Source organism: Halichoerus grypus, chromosome 4 (genome assembly GCF_964656455.1).
Source record: "Halichoerus grypus chromosome 4, mHalGry1.hap1.1, whole genome shotgun sequence".
NCBI classification, from domain to species: Eukaryota; Metazoa; Chordata; class Mammalia; order Carnivora; family Phocidae; genus Halichoerus; species Halichoerus grypus.
In genome coordinates this window covers 136,890,842-136,911,146 of record NC_135715.1, presented here as the reverse complement: position 1 = coordinate 136,911,146, position 20,305 = coordinate 136,890,842, and the positions used below count along the sequence as shown (strand labels likewise).

Here is a 20,305-nt window from a genome sequence, read left to right as displayed (position 1 = left end):
TCGAAAGTTCGTTCCATTCCATTTCCTAATCCCTTCACCATCAAACCCAGGCCATACTCAGGAAGGAATTTTCAGTGCATTCAGAAGAGTCTGATAAAACTGAATTACACCAGTCTTAGGAATAAAAATTGCTTTCAAAACTGACCTCATTTGTTCAAACTGGAATCAGTCGTTTGTCTCATTCACCCATTCAGTAAGTTTTTATTGAAGAGTTACAGTGTGCCGGCCTCACCATAATCAAACCAGTGTCCCACCACAACTGTCTCTGGCCAATGGTCTCTGAGTGGCAGGTACGGAGGCAGCCCCTGCTCTCACCAGGCACGGGCGCCCGAGAGACAGAGAGCTTTCTATTAAGGGAAAGGGAATACTTTATAATCCACCCCCCCCTTAAGGAATTATTTGGTTTCTTTTCTTCTTTCATCTCAATGGGCGAATTAAATTGCTTTTTTTAAAAAAATTTTTAAACCTAGGGGCACCTGGGTGGCTCAGTCGGTTAAGCGTCTGCCTTCGGCTCAGGTCATGATCCCAGCGTCCCAGGATCGAGCCCCGCATCGGGCTCCCTGCTCAGCGGGGCGTCTGCTTCTCTCTCTCCCTCTGCCCTCGCCTAGCTTGTGCGCTCTCTCTCTCTCTCTCTCATAAATAAAAAATCTTAAAAAAAAATTTTAAACCTACAGGAAAATTGGGGAGGGGTGAGTATTTAGAAAAAGTTTTGATGGCCAATAAATAATATCTTTTGGTTTTTTAATTTGTAAAAAAAACTCAAGGATTCCCGTTTCCTGACATCCCAATTATCACTGAAGGCTTCTTGGGACGCATAATTTAGAGTCTTCCCCACAGCCTTCTGTCTTCCTTCTGTCTTCCCCACAGCCTCGTTTCCCTGCACTCTGAGCACTGGGTCCTCCGTGTCTATCTCTGGAGTTACAGTCAGCTGCAGGTTTCCCCCATTACCCGAAAGTAGAGCACTCCTACGAAAACTTTCCTAAGCTGAAATGGCCTAAAGCAAAGAAGCAATTACCAGTAACTTACATGGAAAAATATTTAAGCATTCTCAGACCCCCAAAAATAACCTCTCTTAGGCTTTTCCAGTACCTTAGGACACACTTGCTAATGGATGCACAAAATAAATGGAGATAAAACACAGACGCTCTCAGACAGTTCAAAGCTACATTGGCTTGCCGCTGAGATGCTGCGTGTGGTTCCAGAAGGGGCTTGGTGGGGCTACTCTTACTGTTTTGGGGTGTGCGCTGCTTCTACGATGGATTGCTGCAAAACAAACACTGAACGCTATTTTCACATTTTGCCTTTTTTTCCTAAAAGCAAAAATCTTCCTCAGATTTTTTCGGTTAGCAAAAACAGGTACTAATGTAGTTCTTTCGTAAAAGTGAAGTGGCCTAATGCAAATTTTTGAAAATCAGGGGATGCCTTTACATGTTTCTCTTACTGGTAAGTGTTTGAAAATGCCCCAATCCATCAACATTCTATCACAAATTCCTTAGTCTTAAAATTCTGCTCCTACTATTCCAGAGGCACATTTACAGGAAGCTAATGAAGCTCAAGCTTTGGGACCTCCACTTACAAGGATCCCTTCTAATAAGTACTCATTTTTACATCAAAGTTTGCATTATTTATGATTTTATATTAACTTCCTTAATATAGCACCTAAATTGTCTAAAGCTTCAGGCCCCCTTATAGGGCGCCTGGGTGGCTCAGTTGGTTAAGCATCTGCCTTTGGTTCAGGTCATGATCCCAGGGTCCTGGAATCTGGTCCCAAGAGTCCCACAAGTCCCATGAGTCCCACGTCAGGCTCCCTGCTCAGCGGGGAGTCTGCTTCTCCCTCTGCCCCTCCCCCCGCCCCCACTCATGTGCGCGTGCTCTCTCTCATGCAAAAATAAATAAAATCTTTTTTAAAAAAATAATAAAACCGGTCCTTGTATTATTGGGGCTTACATGTATCTTCTGATACAGAAACCAACCAAAGTAGGTATCTTAAAAACTTTCCTAAGTCACCAGCTTTCCATAAGAGTGACAGGAGAATCCCAGACCAATATAAGACAGCAAAAGTGTTTGCTCCTTTGTACTCCCAGAGTGGCCTACAGATAGTTTTAAAATAGTTCAGCTCAGTCACTCTTGCCCACATTGTGTTAGAGTCAGTTAAAGGCCCCACAGTGTGACCCACCCAGATAACATGTTTGACCCCTGAGGGGCCTGGGAAACAAGTCTGGACGTTATTAGACATCTAGCTCAAATTTAGCTTAAATCTTGACCAGGAAGACGCCTGCCAGAACACCTGGTATATCCATCAACATAAATGTGTTTTAGTCATGAGAAACTCCCAGCCTTTTCCTGTTTTCTATCTCCAACCAATTGAGTAAGTTAAAGGTCACCTGTCGAAATACAATCTATTTAAAATAGGTACCCAAAACAAATAGCAGCAAACGACTAGGAAACCCTAATGCTTTATGGAGCTATTGTATTCCCAAAGGTGCATTTTTACATTTATTCATTCAAATAATCAAAAAACATTGATAGCGTAACTACGATTTATTAGGCATTGGAAATACGAAGATACATATTCTACAATAGGAAGTACTAGTCCTAGAACCAAGGGTCTGGATTCTAGATCCAACAAGAACTTCAGCCAGGAGGCACAACCCCACTCTGCCACTGGTTCTAGAATGCTCCTCACCACCAACACAAGCTGGTTGGCTGTGTGTATGAAAGGAAAATTCTCCCTTGGTGCTTCCTGCTTAGATTACTCTTAGGGCAAAGGCATGGATAGGTTCCCAAATGGGACTACCAAAGAAAAATGGAAAAACATATCTAATATAGTAGGGTAAACATAAGACCTGTTACCTAAATTACTTACCTAGATGACAACATAATTATTGTTTCCATTTTTCATGTAACTACCACCAATTCTTACTCATCTACTATGTACTACAAATTGTGCTAAGGTCTTTGCAAATATTATTGCATATGTTATTGTTAATCTTTCTGACTTTACAGGTGGAGAAATCAAGGCCTGAATGGATTAGAAATTTGCCTCAAGCCACTTGCCTTGAATGGATCCAGAATTCAAACTCGAGATTGAGTAAATAAATGTGAATGGGAAGTCATAATATTGTCAACTTTCCATTTGCCAGTTTAAAAAAAATACTAACATTTCATAAAAACAAGGACATTTTAATAAGCCAAAACAAGGGGAGACCTAATCTTAGAGTAAAAGATAGTAGGCTCAGTTAAATAAACATAGCTTCATGGAAAACTTAGTACACTGCCTTTATTTTCCTCATTGAGCTGTGGACTTGCTCTAATCCCAGGCCCAGTATTTACCACCTGGGGCACACTGCCGCTTATAAGGGATCTAATTTCCTTCAGTTCTTTGGTTCTTTACAGCTGGAGGGGTGGTCACGTTTTTAAAAGGATGTACGTGTACTTTTCAGCTCATCTTATCAGACACTTGCTACCTTTTCAGGTGATTTCAGTGGAGTCACTAAAATTCAGACATCATTTCACTAAACACAGACTTCTGGAAGTCCTAAACTGCAATGTGAATAGTTAATTTGCTTCCCAGTGTATCTCCCTTCCTTTCTACTGTTCATTATTTGTGGGGTATTTCTTCCATTCATATTATAAATTTTTAGTATTGAATTTATTTTTTTACTCTTGAAGTTGGTAGAGTTGTGTGATTCTTTTAAATGACAAATCATAGAATTTGCTTTCCCACAAGGGCCAGAAGTAAACATTGTGTTCTTTGCCTCAGTCATACAACCTAGCCCTCATTCGTAGGGGAAATAAAGTTAGAGCACAACAGCAGTCATGTTCAAAAAAAGTGAAATAAGTGGCTCTGGAATTTCAAAGCATTTTCACAGACAGCCCCTCAAGTGTACCCCACAGCAGCCCCATGAAGGAGAGAGAGACTGATCTCCCATGTTGCAAATGGGGGGCTGAGACACCGAGGGAGGAAGTGACCCCAAGGTCTGACCACGGGTGGGTGAAGGGGCCAAGACTACCCCTCCAGACTATTTCGGTCACGCTCTTCAAACTGCATTTTTACCTTTCTTGTCTTCATTCATCTGACAATATTATTGAGCACTTTCTCAGGAATGAGAAGGCATGGGGAGAGTCCAGCTGAAGATGCAAAGGTCAGTACCACCTAATTCCCATGTTTCAGGGCGCTCACAGTCCTTTGGGGGTGGAGGCAAATATATAAATGACATTAGAACTACGCGGAATACATGTCCTGCTCAAAAGCCTGAAGTCATGCATCACAAGGACCCAAAGAAGGTAGCACTCCTGTGGGTGAGCCTACTGCCTCACACTCACGTGTTTTCCTCATCCTCTGAGTTAGATGTGCAGTGTTCCTCAAAATGAAAGTTCCGGACCACTGAAGCACTTAAGGAGTGCTTGTTAAATATGGATTCCTGGGCTCCACCTCAGACCTTCCCAAATAAAAATCTCTTGGAACCCAGGAATTTTTTTTCAGTATGGAACACTTGACAAACGTGCATGTCATCCTTGCACAGGGACTGCGCCAATCTTCTCTGTGTCACTTCAGGACATGTACATTTCAGGACATGTACTGCTGAACCGAGCTTGAGAATTTGTATTTTTAACAAGCTTCAAGGTCATTCTGATGCACATTCCAGATTCAGAATCTCTGTTCTAAGGTTTCCATATATATATATAGAGAGAGAGAGAGAGAGAGAGAGAGAGATGAAATCGTAAGATGGCATCCACTTTTTGTCATACTAAATAACTCCACTTACACTACCCCATGAACACTGATTCATCAGAATGCTATTTGTCTCTAAAATACTTTAATAAAATAAAATAAAATATTTTTCTTAGAAAATTAGCTAGCTAGCTAGCTAATCTATTAGAAAACTCAGTGATACATTTCCTTCCTAAGAGCAGCTTTATTGCCTCAGCCACAGAAAAACTGTGTTAACCAGTGCATAGTCCTGGCCAGTGAGCATCAGCACTCCTTACTAAATGTATGTTCTACTGTGTTTTCTTGAATTAAATATGTTTGCAATGTGTGGCCTCTCTCCATGCAACTTTCTGGTGAGTTCTGGTTCATAATTTTGATCCAGAGTGCTATCAAAAGATGATAGTCCAGGTAGTGCCATCAAGATATACAAAAGAGCACTATGTTGGATGCTAAATTTTTTTAAGTAGCTCAAGGTGACTTCAGGGAGATGGTTGTAGCACAGAAGAAAGATCAGCAAGGATTCAGGGTGATGGAAATCTTTTGACATCATAAAAGGTATCATAAACATGTCTTCTATCCGGGAGGATGAACTACCAATTATGACTGCTAATGGGAAGACACTATGGCTTGTGACCTCAGGAGATTGAAAGAGAGGATAAAAGCCACTTAAGAGGAACCCCTGGACTCAGGGACTTGACCAAAACAGCCTGTTCACTTAAACTCGCCTGGAGCACATAGTCCTGAAGTGAAGGGGAGGGATGCCTACACTGATGCTGCGCTTGCAGCCTCCAACACGCCAGTGTTTCACTGTAGCCAGTGGGAATAGTTACAACATGCCAGAACAGTGCTTTCAAACCTCAGAGGATGGCCTGAGAAGCTGCATTTCTAACAGGCTTCTTGTGATGCTTTACCGTATTGGTTCTTGCACCACACATTTTATTTTATTTTTTATTTTTTTGCCAATTTTATATACAGTTTTAACTGGCCCTGATCACTATCTGTAATAATGGAACACATTTCTCTGCATTAAACTAATATGTATATATAGCATCAAACCTAAATACTGTGTCCATTACTTGCATCACGGTTTAGGAAACTTAACTAAGCAGAAAACCAGTTGGCATGGCACTGTGGTACCTGAAACATAATTATGTCTTGTGATTTCCCAATACTCTTTCTTTGACCGTTAATCATATCCACTAATCTTTTGTTGTTTTTGCCATTGTTGCCTTGCCCACAATAACATGGGGGGGGGAGTGGGGGTGGAATCCAAATGTTAATAAGTGTTAATTATGGCATTTTAAAAATCAAATCAAAACAGCAAAAATCATGAAAAAATAATTCATGAAAGCTGACAAGCCTTCACCCTTAATCATCATCTCAAGGTTAAATAATGATCAGAATTCCTTCAGTTGAAGTACTTATGTTGCATCTTGATGTTTGACTATCATATAAATATAACTGTGCTATTAGGCTCTATTTTTCATTGCAGATGAAATTGATGCATCTTTGTGTGGTGGAGTCTGACATAGTAAAATTGTTACTCTCTAGGTAGGATATTCATAAAAATGTAATTATCGTAATCAGAACGGTCTTTAAGCTCATGAGAGGGGATTGCCAGATTTGTGATTGGCAGTTTTCAATCACTTCACGTATAATAAATAAAGAAACTTCTTAAAGCAGCCTTGGGAATCACTAATGTCTTACAGAGGGAAACTATTCTGATCAAATAACAAAAGGGTGTCGGGAGATGGTGATGGAAACTCAAGTTGGCCTCCTCTGCCTGGCTTTGGGCAGGACTGGATGGAACTTTTAACGGATTTCATTTGGTTTACTCACCAACAGATGTAATGAACAGTGCCATTTGCTGGGGGAGGGCGTTGAGAAGAGAGCTCACAGGAAGACAACCGTTACGGAGTAGAATGCATTTATCCTAACTCTCAGCAGGAGCCCAGGAGTTGCTGTGCACGCACCATGCCACCAGGGGGGGACGTAGCAATGCTATCACGGGCATTTGGCCTTTGCTCAGTTGGGAGTTTCCAGTGTTCTTAATGTCCTCAATACTGGTTTAGTCAACATGCTTAATAAATGTAAAGATACTACAAACGAACCCATGTTGGTGGGCTAGAGAAATAAAAACCAACAAAGTCAAGTCAACAGGCTGTTCAATTTGAAGACGAACCTACTCAAATTGGACAACTTTGTTTTGATTCCGGGTGGTCTCTTTTAGAATTACTCAGTGGGGGCGAGTTGGTCCCCTGCCCCTGCATGAAAACCTCCATAATCCTAGGACTTGTTTTTAATCATTCTTTGGTAATAAAAAAATCCTACAGCCACTTTAAGTCTCCAACACAATCCCAATTAAGAAGTTAGAATATCCAGTCTTGTAGAATAATCAACTCCTAGAATCAGATTGAAAGGTGACACTTTTCAGGACACCTGGGTGACTCAGTCAAGCATCTGCCTTCGGCTCAGGTCATGATCCTGGGGTCCTGGGACTGAGCCCTGCGTTGGGCTCCCTGCTCAGCGGGGAGTCTGCTTTTCCCTCTGCCCCTCCCCTGCTCATTTTCTCTCTCTCTCAAATAAAATTTTAAAAATAAATAAATAAATAAAGGTGACACTTTTCCCTTCACCCCTCTGGGGCCTTCTGCAGCCAAGAAGCTGGAGGAGGGGGCAGGGTCCATCTGTTCCTTACCTCCACCTAATGTTTCCAGCTGTCTGCCGCCATTTCACTAGCCATGGTTTGTTCCTGGGTCAAGGCAGGCAGAGGGGAGAGAAGTAAGCAGGGGAAGAGGGAGAAAAGTTCTTCCTTGACTGATCATCTCTTAGGGTAGCTTCTCTCTTTCTGAGTTAGGCTGTGAAACTGAAAGCTGCCTCTCTTTGGTCTGGGGTGCTCTCTCAGTGCTTCAGAGACCCACCATCCCCCATGCTGGGGACCTCTCACCTGAAGTTCCTTCATCAGCTGAAAACTCCAGCTCCACATCACAACTCCTGCTGCTCCCTGCTGAAGCCTAAGAGCCTCTAGGTGGCCCTATTGGACAGGAGCTAAGTTTCTTTCCCCTTTCCTCGCCTCTTCTCTTTCCCTCTCCCTCCTCCCTACCCTTCCCTCCTCCTCCCCTCTCTTCCCAGCACCTCCTCCTCCCCCTCTCCCTACCCTCTTTTCCCCCTTCCCCCTCCCTTCCCCATCCCCCAGTGCTGGCCCACTCAGTCACAAGTCTACTCCAAGCTGCAGGAGATGTGTGTAAAGCTCTCTGAATGAAGACTTTTCAGTGAGAAAGCAACTTTGGGGTGAGAGGGGCTTTTAGACTGCCTTCCAGAAAAACCCTCTTCACACCTCTTCCTCCCAATCCTCAACCCCCTGATATTTTGTTATGGGGAACAGCTGTTCGGCATGCCTGTGAAGAGTCCTGCAGCAGCGGTAACCCCCTGGCGCTACTTACTGATGCTATTCACTCCCCGGGAAAGCTTAGCCTGGCCCCCCTTCCTCTGGCACTGGTCCTCCCCTCAGCCACGTATCTGTTCTGCCCAGAAGGTCGGCCTGGGGTTCGGTGAGCAGCTGCACTTGGTGCCACACTAAGCCCTAGCCTCCAGCTCTGCGTCTTGTAGTAACAAAGGAGAGATTTTGGCCTTGCTCTGCTACCTTTCATTTTGTTTCCCAATTTGTTCAGAACCTGGTGGGGAAGAAGGTGCTGTGTATTGAGCCTCTCTTTCTACCTTGAATGTAGGCAAAGGATTTGAGTCATGTTACCACTTTCTGGATATTCCTTCTGAAGATCTCTATCCTTTTATGGCTTCTTTCTTTTGCTTGTCATATATTTTATCTTGATGCCTCAGTTAGAACTTCTTATTTAACATCTTGAAATGTGTCATATGGGAAATAACTAGCTAAAAGCTTTTAGAGTTTTCTTGAGGAATAATTGATGATAACAACTATTTGAGGACATATATATATAGCCCAGAAATGAATATCTTTTAGATAAAACTTTAAAATACTTCAGAAAGGGTAGAGCCTAGGAGTCTCAGTCGGTTAAGCGTCTGACATCCAACGTCAGGCTCTTGATTTTGGTTCAGGTCATGATCTCAGGGTCGTGAGATCGAGCCCCATGCCCGGCTCCATGCTGTGTGGAGCCTGCTTAAGATTCTCTCCCTTTCCCTCTGCCCCTTCCCACTGCTTGCTCGTACATGTACATGCTCTCTCTCTTAAAACAAATAATAATTTTTAAAAAATAAAAATAAAATAAAATACTTCAGAAAGAAAAAGGGCTTTCAGGGAGACTCAAATTTTTTCTTGACTTTGCCAAAGACAACCTTGGGAAAGTTGCTCCATCTCTCCAAACCTAATTTTTTCATTTATGAAATAAAGAGTCTGGCCTAAAAGTCTCTCAGGTCCTTTTCCAACTCTTACCATGAATCTGTGAGACCTTGAAGGGAATTGGGAGAACTTTTCTGTTGCTAAGTAGGCAACGCTGCTGATATGGCATGGGGGTTAACGCAGAGGCTCCTGAGGTATTCAGGAATGTGGCCCTTCCTCTACTCACTCAGACACAAACACTTACTGAGTGCATACATCTTTACACCAAGAGATAGTTGGGTGCACAAAATTTAATCCTTGACCCAAGAAACTTATGAATATGAAGGAGAAGCTAGATTGTTCACAAATATTGTTAAACACTACACGATGCTTTATTTACCTGAGAAACATTTACTGAGCACCTACCATCGTACATACAAAACACTGTGGGATGGTGCTTGGAGTGCATGCGTGCAGTTTCCTCCCAGAGCACCGCCTTGACACGCAGGACATACCTACACACAACCCATAATCAAGGTGGGTTGAAAGCAGGGCTATGGCCATATGACAGTCCACAGCCCCAAATCCAACCTCACACCCTTGGTCCTGTGCTTCCAAAGACAAAAACAAAAGATATTACTATTAGGAAAATTGTGGTGGCGCTTCTCTTCTCCTCCATCTCTGTCTTTTTTAAGACATGATGTCAGGATTCACTCTGTTTACAGTTTGACTACTTCATGGAAAAATGTGTCTATAAAACACCTGGTATTGTAAAAAGGCTTGGGTAAGGCCCAGGGAGTCAGATAAATAAATGTTATTTATTCAGCTGTCCCAAGCCATCACCAATCTCCTTACACCCAAGGATTGCCTGTCCTCTCCTAAATTTTATTTCTAATCTCGCTACAAAGTCAGGTAAAAAAAAAAAAAATCAGGAAAATCAAAGCTCTACCTCCCTGAAAAACTATCAAGTACAAACATTCTTCGTGGCATTTCAGGCATGCTTTGATACCCTGAACTAGAAAAGATGGTTGCAAATGCTTTTATCTGGTATAGCAAACATAGTAGATCCAAGTAAACGTTATACTTGTCGATGCAGTTCAGCAAGTATCTCCTAAGCACCTGTGGTGTACCTGGTTCATGCATTAAGGTCATAGAAGACACCAGAGATTCTAGCATGTTCTCCAAGCCACACCGTCAAAGTAAACAGTGAGTCCATCGCCTGGTCCCCACCTGCAGACAGCACCCCGGTGGGCTCTGAAGTTGCTCTTTGATGTTATCTAATCTCTAAGACTGAACCCTAACCCTGACTTCCTCCTTTCAGTGACTCTTCCCAGATAAATTATGTTCACCTGCTGAAATGCATTACCTTGTGCATTTTTAAAGGCTTTGATCTTTATTCTGGTAATAAACATTTAACTCACTCAGAATTAGTGATCAGGCAGCTTTCCACAGAGAGGTAGGCTCCTGCCTTACTAATTTTAGTCTAATTTTAGTATGGACTGAGTTGAAATCCCTTCTAGGCAGGGTCCCTAAAAAGAGGATATTTCCATTGAAGACACATGTGGGAATTTTGCTTATTGGGCAAAGGAGAAGGGACACCACCTAAAGAGGTATCCAAAACAATAAGACATGTGGGGAAAAGCTCCAAGTGGGCAGAGAAGTTAGAAGGGGTTGTGCCATACTGAAAGTGATGATATTTTTTTAATCAAACACCAGGGCAGATAGCCTGACACATGGTCTGAAAACAGAACAGATTACTTAAAATCTGGGATGTATGATCACCATCTTCACAGTAAATGAAGTCAGCTGCTGTTCAGAGTGAAAGTCATTAACAATGAGTCTCTGTACATCGAAGGATCCAGAGGAGTGGATGGGAAGCCGACTGATGTCATCCATTTACAAGCCAGAGCTTCCTCACACAAAACAAAGAGCGTTTGTTACAGGAGGGTTTCCTGGAACCACTTGCTGTCAGCACCTTGTCTGCAAGGACAAAGGTGTAATCTACTTACCAAAAAACAATGAAGCTTTGCTTCCAAACAACACAGTCTGGGAATGCAAAGTACAAGAACTAGGGGCAAGCACAGGACAGACTCTGAGCTGTCCTTTACATGCTCAGTTCTATGACTGCTGCTTCAATGGAATTCAAATATTGTACTATTGTTTTTAATTAAATCCTCATCACTCTGCCTTCTCATCTTGTGCATTCAATTTGAAACTTGGGAATTGTTTTGTTGCGAAGGAGGAGATTCAGAAATTCCAATTCTCCTACTTAATAAGAATGTTATGTTCAGGATAATGTAATAAGAGAAAAGCTTCACTTTGTTGCCAACTCTCAAAGTCAACTCTTAGTCATGTACTTGGAGAATAATCCTTGGAAAATATTTTAGCTCCAATTCCTATCACCAATATAGAAGTTTCTATGCTTCCATCTCTACTTTTAAGTTGTTGTGTGCTTTTTCAACTTATATCCTAGCAAAAGCTGATTTTCCTTAAAATATGACATCATAAGTTTATTTTAACCATTCAATGTTTTGAGCCATCTGTATCATCATTTTAGTTCTAGGTGTATCACTTTTTTTTCTTTCTACATTAGGACTTTAAATAGAAAACAGAAACATAGAAGATTCATTTGAATATAACTGGTGTATCAGTTGTTTATAGCTGCAAATGATCAACTAAAAACAGGTTAAATTTACAACCTCACATGATAAGAAGTCCAGAAGTGTGGCATTTGCTATTGGTTGGCCAGTTCAGTGGCTCAATGACTTGCTGAGGACCTGACTCTTTCCACATTTCCACCTCATCATCCTAGGTGCACTAGTGTCAATCCTCAAATTTGGCTAACGCTCAGCTTATGGGGAGTATACGAAACAGAGGAACTTATTAAATACCACCACAGGGGAGTAGTCAGCAAAATCCAAAAGTGATCAAGGAAATTTAAACCTGACTGGATATTTGCTTAGGGAATTTCTGTCAATATTTTTAGGAGTGATAAAGGTATTATAGTTATATTTTTTGAGAGTCCATATCTTTTATTTTTTTTTAATTTTTTTTTTTTAAAGATTTTATTTATTTGACAGAGAGAGACACAGTGAGAGAGGGAACACAAGCAGGGGGAGTGGGAGAGGGAGAAGCAGGCTTCCTGCAGAGCAGAGAGCCCGATGCGGGGCTCGATCCCAGGACCCTGGGATCATGACCTGAGCCGAAGGCAGACGCTTAACGACTGAGCCACCCAGGCGCCCCAGAGTCCATATCTTTTAGAGACACATGCTGACATACTTACAGCAGAAATGATAATGATATCTGAGATTTACCTCAATGCCTCAAAATAATCTGGTGGGAGTGGGGAGTGAGAATGGGGGAAAGACAGGCTATGAGTAATAATAACTGGGAAGCTGGGTGATGTGTACATAGGGACACATTATACAATTTCTCTTTTTTCTGTTTTTTTAAATAACAATTTTTATATATTTCATTTTTTAAAAAAAAGAAATGAGAAAAGAGTAAAAGGAAGAAAAAACGAGGGGTCAGGTAAACAATTCTCCTAACTTAGTCAACCATTTGGACCACTGAACCTCTACTGGGCTTTCACAGTCCAGAGTGGGAACTGACCGACGGCAACATGCAACTAGGTCCCCTGGGAATAGACCATCTGCCTCTTCAGAGTGGTCTTGCCAAGGATGTCTCAGGGCTTGCTCACAATGGCAGTCTGGGAGTAAGTACTCCCACTATCTGCATTATTATTATTATGAGAAAATGGAGAAAAGCCTTCCTGACTATTCTAAACTAAGTACTCCCCCTAAAAGCAACGTAATCCCATTGTAGTGTTATCAGGTCACAGAGTGTTAATTCTAGCCCATGTGGTCCTAAACAAAATATTTTTGGACATAAATAAAATTCTAGTGATGTGTCATTGACATTAAAGTTGGTGTCTAAAGCCTTACAGTTGTATACTCATATTCAGTAAAGCCTCTGTTCATTTTGAGAAGGTATAAATCTAATGCACTAAGAAGAAAGAAAGATATTTTTAAACTTCGTTTGCTTGCTGTAAATGACAGCAAAACCAAGAATCAAACCTCTTAACAGCTATAAGCCTGTTTTGCTCCAACAGGACTTCATTATCCCAACCCTCCAAAAACAAACAAACAAAGGCAAAACACACCCCCCACACATGCACATACACACTAAACAGCACAGGCCAGTATTGAAACTTCCTAAAAAAATGAGTGATGAAGACACGTCCAAACTCCAGACTGCTTGTAAAAGATCCCTAAGCATGGCTCCCAATAATGCATCTAAACAATACAGGACAAAACTGTAGTCGGATACATTTAACTATTTTTCTGGCTATATCTAAGCAGCTCCTAGACTTCTCCTTGAGTCATATTGAAACCAGCTCAAAACAAAACAAAACAAAAACGAAAACAAAAAACCAAAAACTAGTTTGGTTCTCACTTCGACAGGGATGAAATATTGACCAGAGGTGGAGAAAAGTTGGGATGTGAATTGCCCAGCAAGACCCATGAGGGGCTGAAGGAAATACGGTTTCTTTTTGGTATCTTTCTACCTCCATGATCTTCTTACTTTCTGGCTCTGACACTCTTCATCCCCTACCTGGGTTTGTACTATGCTCATGTCCCTCTGGCTTCCCTGAGCCTTTCTCCATTCTGCCCTCTAAATTTTCAGTGCTCCCAAATTCAATTACAAATTCCCAAATCAAGCTTTCAATTACAGCAATAGGTAATTACGAGAATGGTAGATTGTTCCATCCTCCACAAGCCATCTTCCATCAAAATTCTAATTCCAATACTCTCCCTGGGCTGATCTAATCTAGCAGCTAGGAAAGACATCCTCAGTTACCAGCTCACAGTCCTAAGGGTCTATCATCCTCATATTTTCTCTCATCAGAATGCTCAGAGGGTACATCTTAGAGACGTAGGTATTAAAATGTCTTCAATAGCAGAAACTAAGGAGGTGATACAGAGAAGAGAAAAGGTTTCAGGCATGCCTGATCATCCTAATTTACTTGAATGTAATAAAAACTCCCAATTAAAGGTGTAGCCTATAAAGGTGTTTCAGAATGAGGGTGATACCAATTACTCAAACAAGGTACTGGTAGGTTTTGTTCTTCCTCCTTGATGAAAATTTTGCCATGAAAAAAAAATTCAAGCTCTACAATGCACATGACAAGGTTCATTTAATCTAGACAGTTCCACAAAAGTTTTTTTTCCCTTCTGGATAGCCAAGGTGACTCATAAATTTCCCTGTCCTCTTTTTATGCCCCCACTGAGATAATATAGAAGTATTTTAAATTATTGGACTTTCAGACAGAAATATATCTTAGAACGATAGCCTCCAAACTTTACTGATCATCAGGGGACTTTCCTTTAATAAACATTTTCATCTCCCTTTGCCCCACTGAATCAGATCCTCAGCCAGGGTGAGAGAAAGTAAGGGACTGGGGGAGGAATATTTTCATCCTGTGCATATAATTCTAATGATCAGTCAGGTTCAGACACTACTGTTGAGAGTACCGTGGTACCACCCAGTACCTACCTCCTAAGTCCTACCACTTACCTGCTCAGACCCATAGAGGAGGGGAAGAAAGCCTCTGTGAGCCCTACCCTGCTTCCCACCTACCTGGCAAAGTGCATCACTTCCCTAATCTCAGAGCCCTATAATCTGGGTCACCCAATTTAAGATATTCATACTTCCATATAAGCAATTCCTCCTACAGACAAAAAGAAAACACACTTATCAATGCCCTAAGTATCAAGCTCTCAAATAGCTAATTCCATTTACCAACGACAATGTCCTTGTGAGGTTGGCATCAGCACCATCTTGTAGTTGAAGAAATGGGCTGAGACTATGTGTAATTTTGCCAGGTTCTCCGTGGTTAGTCACAGAGGGTAGATGAGGAACCCCGTTGGGACAGGACGGATTATGGACGTAGTCACTTGTGCCCTGTTCTTATTTCTGTTGGAGGCTTATTTGATAGAAAGAAAAGGTGATATTCCCCTTCTTTCCCTCTTGGGAAGGAAACCTAGCTTTTTTGTTCTGAGACTCAGAATGGTCTTATGCTCAGGTGTAAGAGCTTTAAGAACGTCTTTGTGTTTCAAAAGCTATCCTAGAAAAAGCCCCAACCAGGACTTTGGGAGTTCTGGGGTCTTCCAGAAAAGAAGCTGAAATTATCCTTAAAAGGGAGAAGATGGAAGGCGGTGTTTCCCAGGGAAGACAGACAGGGCCCTACCCTGAGAACATGGCTTCCCCAGAGGCTGGAGGGAGGCGTGGGATATAGGGCATGCAAGGATATAGAGCAATTCAAAGTTTGCCATGCCACCACCGCTGCAAAAGGGCAAAGACTGTGCCACCCTCAACCAAACTAAGGCAGTTGTCCCATCTTAAAATTTGGCTCATGGGGAACCCCAGAAAGAGAAAAGGAACTAGCATTCACTTTACACCTGTAGCGTACCAGGAAGGTTTACCCCAGGGGTCCAGGGAGTCCTGAGAGTCTTCACGAGGCATTGAGCCCGTGGCAGCTCTACCATGGCAGGTGTTTCCTCTTCCTCCTCACACCTCACAGATGGTACGGAGACGCACAGAACGCTGTACTAGTGTACAGCGCCCCCTGGGGGTCACATTTGGAGATCTTAGCTCTCTGCCCACAGAGTGTGGTCATGGGCTCACAGATTCATGGCCTACAATGCACCTGGCTCTTTATCATAATAAAAACCAAACAGAATGAGTAAAAGAAACCAGACATGAGAGAGCACAAACTGTACGTTCCATTTACATGAAGTTCAAAAACAGACTAAACTCACCCATAATGATAGTGGGTAGTACAACAGTTACCTCTGGCCAGGTATTAACTGGGAGTGGGCACAAGGGAGCCTTTTAGAGAGCTAGAAACTTTCTATATCCTGATCTGGATGGTGACTACACAGGTGTATACATATGTGAAAATTCATTGAGCTGTACACTTAAGATATGTGCACTTTACTGTTATGTAAATATTATCTCTGCAAAATAAATAAATAATACAAGCAAATAAGCCACCAGACAGATACTAAACAATAACTTACAAAGATCTGCTAGCTCCAGCTTGCCTATTACTGGGGACACTTAGTCTCCTCTTACTGACTTAATACCTTCCCAATTCCTAAAATTAATCTGGCTCCCTACCCTATAAATGCACAGGGAATTTAAAGAGCCAGAGAATTTAAAGAGCATTCAGCCCAACAGTCCTCACCCAGGGGGTAAGCTACAGCATTGTGTATAGGTGCAGAGATGAAAGAGCCAGACTGCCCAGGTTCAAAACCCTGCTCTGCCACTTAATGGTTAAAGCCTTAAGCAACTTACTTAAATTCGCTACTCCTCAGTTTCCTGATCTGTATAATAGGCTTTATAATGAGGATTAACCAAGATTAATCCATATAAAAGCACTCATTAAATACCCAATATTATTATTTTTGTTTAATCCTTGCAGCAACCCTATCTGATAGATGGTATTGTCCCCCATTTTACAAGTGCAGAAACTGAAGCTCACAGAGGCTAAACTTGCCTAGGTTACACAGTGGGCAATGAGCAAATCAGGGTTTGAACCTGGGTCTGTCTTTTCTTTTTCTATTAAGAAGCTTCCCTAATGCCCCCCTGGATCCTCCCAATCCCTGTGCTCCATCTGCTCCCTTTTGGATTTCCTTAGGGCTAGCCCATCATGAATCTGCATCTCTATCACTACATGCTGCTGAGACTGGACTATATAGCCCACTCTTCAGGGAACTTTCTAGTCTTTTGGATTCTGTCTGAGCCCCAAGTACAGAATAACCAACCTACATAACAGGCAATGATTGGATCAAGATGGTGAACTGAGCTCGTAAGACCATGTTCCCTTCCTCCTCAATTTTCTTTTACAATGACAGGGGGAAAATGTTGTTTTGAAAGAAGAAATCCACACAACTCTAGTAAACAAGAAAGGATACTATTATCAGAAAAATTTGAAATATCTGGAAGATAGAAGTTTAATGAGATCAACATTGACAAGCATGAAGCAAAATCACATCCCAAAACTGGTTGCAGAATACGAACCAAATAAATGATTAAAATGGGAATGGGAAGGTAAGAGCAAATCCAGAGAGATTCCAAAATCAGAGGGACATTTACAATAGTAAAGAAAAGGCTCTGTATCAACCATGAGGACAATTTACTAAAGAACTGTATCCAGAACAAGGGGCCCGTTGCCTTCCTATGCAGAAAATGTGGCAGAAAGAAAACATCAGTAGTGTTTGGCCTGGGGAGGAGACAGAAAGACAGGAGGAAGTGTTGGGAGGTGACAAGGTAACTCTGCAAGGAAGAAAATGTGCACAGCCTGCCACCAGAGTAAAGCCTTCCTTACTGTAGCATCATGGCAGGGAAATACCACAACTGTGTGGTGTATTGGTTTTCTATTGCTGTCGTAGCAAATTTCCACAAGCTTAGTGGCTTAAAACAACACAAATTCATTATTTTACAGTTCTGTGGGTCAGAAGTCCCAGGCTAAAATCAAGGTGTCAGCATTCCTTTTGGGAGATGAGGGGAGAATTTTTTTTTGCATTTTTCCACCACATTCCTTAACTCATGCCTCCTTCTCTATCCTCAAAGACAGCAGTGTGGCATCTCTCTGACTCTTCTTCCATAGTCACAGTTCCCTCTGATCACATCTACAAAAGCTTCCCTACTTTTAAGGGATAATCAAGATAAGCACCCTTTCTCAAATTATTTAACTTAATCACATCTGCAAAATTGCTTTTGCCATGTAAGGGAGCATGTTCACAGGTTTCAGGGATTAGGCCATGGGCATCTTTGGGGCTGTTTTTCTGCCTACCACATGTGGTTACTGGACACCTGGCAGACAACCCTGCTTTCTGGCTTGGCAATTGGAGTACTGGTTGTCCCACTGGAACCTGAATCTGGAGGGATACCCACAAAGGCTGGCAGCGATGACCTAACCAGACTATTCCAGCTGAGTGTCCTTGCCTGTGGCTCCTTTGATTCCTGCCGGTTTTCCAAGCCTGATGTTCAACCTTCCAGTCAATTCTGCAAGCTACTCAATAGCCAGCCAATAAATTATTTTGCTGCATAAATTATCCAGAGCTAGTTTCTGTTACTTATAATCAAGAATTCTGACTGATACAGACTCTTAAATACAGAAAACAAACTGGTGGTTGCCAGGGGGGAGGTGGGTGGGGGGTGGGTGAAATAGATGAAGGTGATTAAGAGGTACAAACTTCCTTAGTTATGAAATAAATAAGTTACTAAGATGAAAAGTACAGCACAGGGAATATAGTCAATAATACTGTAATAACATTGTATGATGACTACACTTACTGTGTGTGGTAAGCATTGAGTAATGTATGGGATAGCTGAATCACTATGTTGTATACCTGAAAATTAATATAACATCGTATGTTAATTATACTTCAATTAAAGAAAAGATAAGCTAAGGCAACATGTTCTTTTCTGAAGCTAGAATTTGATTTATGATAATACATTTCTAGAGATCTACGTGAAATTTGGAAGAAACAAATTCGAAGTAGTTATTAAAAAACTTACTTTCTGGGGCTGCCTGGGTGGCTCAGTCGGTTAAGCATCTGACTCTTGGCTTCAGCTCAGGTCATGATCTCTGGCTCATGAGATGGAGCTCTGCGTCAGGCACCAAGCTGAGCGTGGAGCCTGCTTCAGATTCTCTCTCTCTCCCTCTCCTTCTGCCCCTCCACACCCCGCTCACTCTCTCAAAAAAATAAAAACAACAAAAACCCACCAACTTTCTGAATGTTTCCTATAAATATAATACAAATGTCAATTATTCATAACACTATACAATGACTTCTAGATTTGTAAATTTATTTTTTAAGGATTTTATTTATTTAGTTGAGAGAGAGAAAGGGAGAGAGAGCACAAGTGTGGGGAGGGGTAGAAGGAGAGGGAGAGGGACAAGCAGACTCTCCCCTGAGTGCAGAGCCTGACACACGCTCAATCCCAGGACCCTGAGATCATGACCTGAGCCGAAGTTAGAAACTGAACTGACTGAGCCACCCAGGCACCCCTAGATTTGTAAATTTAAAGTGATGTGATTCAATAAAGGTATTCATGTTAAAATCATTAAACAGAGAATAAACTGGTGGTGGCCAGAGGGAAGGTGGGTGGGGAAATGGGTGAAATAGATAAAGGTAATTAAGAGGTACAAAATTCCAGTTATGATACAAATTAATCATGGAAATGAAAAGTACAGCACAGGGAATATAGTCAATAATACTGTAATAATGTTGTATGGTGATAGATGGTGACTACACTTACATGATGAGCACTGAGTAATGCACAAAATTGTCAAATCACTATGTTGTATACCTGAAACTAATATAATACTGTATATCAATTATACTTTAATAATAAAAATAAAGTAAAATAAAAATTTGTAATCTAAAGAAAAAAGAATTCCAACTGATAAAAAATATCCTATGTGCCTGCTCCACACCCATTTATCATTAAGCAAATACTTCCTGGGGACAGTCCCTACATACCTATGTAGAATTTATATCAGATCTTGCATTCAGAGGAAAGGCCTGTCAGCACACTCACACAAAAGCAGATAAAATTTAAGCCACTTACTTATAAAAATTGACCTAGTTCTTCATTTGTAAAAGAAAAGTATAACACAGGATCACCAGACATGAAGGAAAACCAACATCATGTGAATCAAATAGACAGACCTGACCTGAAAGAAAACAAGATCAGAATAAAATTTTCATCTTAAGAGAAAGAGGGTGGTGTGCTTGCTTTGGCAGCACATATACTAAAATTGGAACGATACAGAGAAGATTAGCATGGCCCCTGTGCAAGGATGACACGCAAATTCGTGAAGCATTCCATATTTTTTCCAAAGAAGACATCCAAATGGCCAACAGACACATGAAAAAGTGCTCAACATCGCTCGGCATCAGGGAAATCCAAATCAAAACCTCAATGACATATCACCTCACACCAGTCAGAATGGCTAAAATTAACAAGTCAGGAAACGACAGATGTTGGCAGGGATGCAGAGAAAGGGGAACCCTCCTACACTGTTGGTGGGAAGGCAAGATGGTGCAGCCACGCTGGAAAACAGTATGGAGGTTCCTCAAAAAGTTGAAAATAGAGCTACCGTACGATCCAGCAATTGCACTACTGGGTATTTACCCCAAAGATACAAATGTAGGGATCCGAAGGGGTACATGCACCCTGATGTTTATAGCAGCAATGTCCACAATAGCCAAACTGTGGAAAGA

General features: G+C 41.6%; 1 non-coding gene and 1 pseudogene across 1 annotated transcript; one reads left to right on the top strand and one right to left on the bottom strand.

Annotated features, from left to right (window-relative positions):
- Positions 1–4,481: 4,481 nt before the first annotated feature.
- LOC118525226 (U6 spliceosomal RNA) lies at positions 4,482–4,590 on the bottom strand (annotated as a pseudogene).
- Positions 4,591–19,809: 15,219 nt separating this feature from the next.
- Positions 19,810–19,916, top strand: LOC118525225 (U6 spliceosomal RNA). Its single transcript, XR_004912041.1, has one exon. It is a non-coding gene; the product is annotated as a U6 spliceosomal RNA (small nuclear RNA).
- The last annotated feature ends 389 nt before the right edge of the window (positions 19,917–20,305 follow it).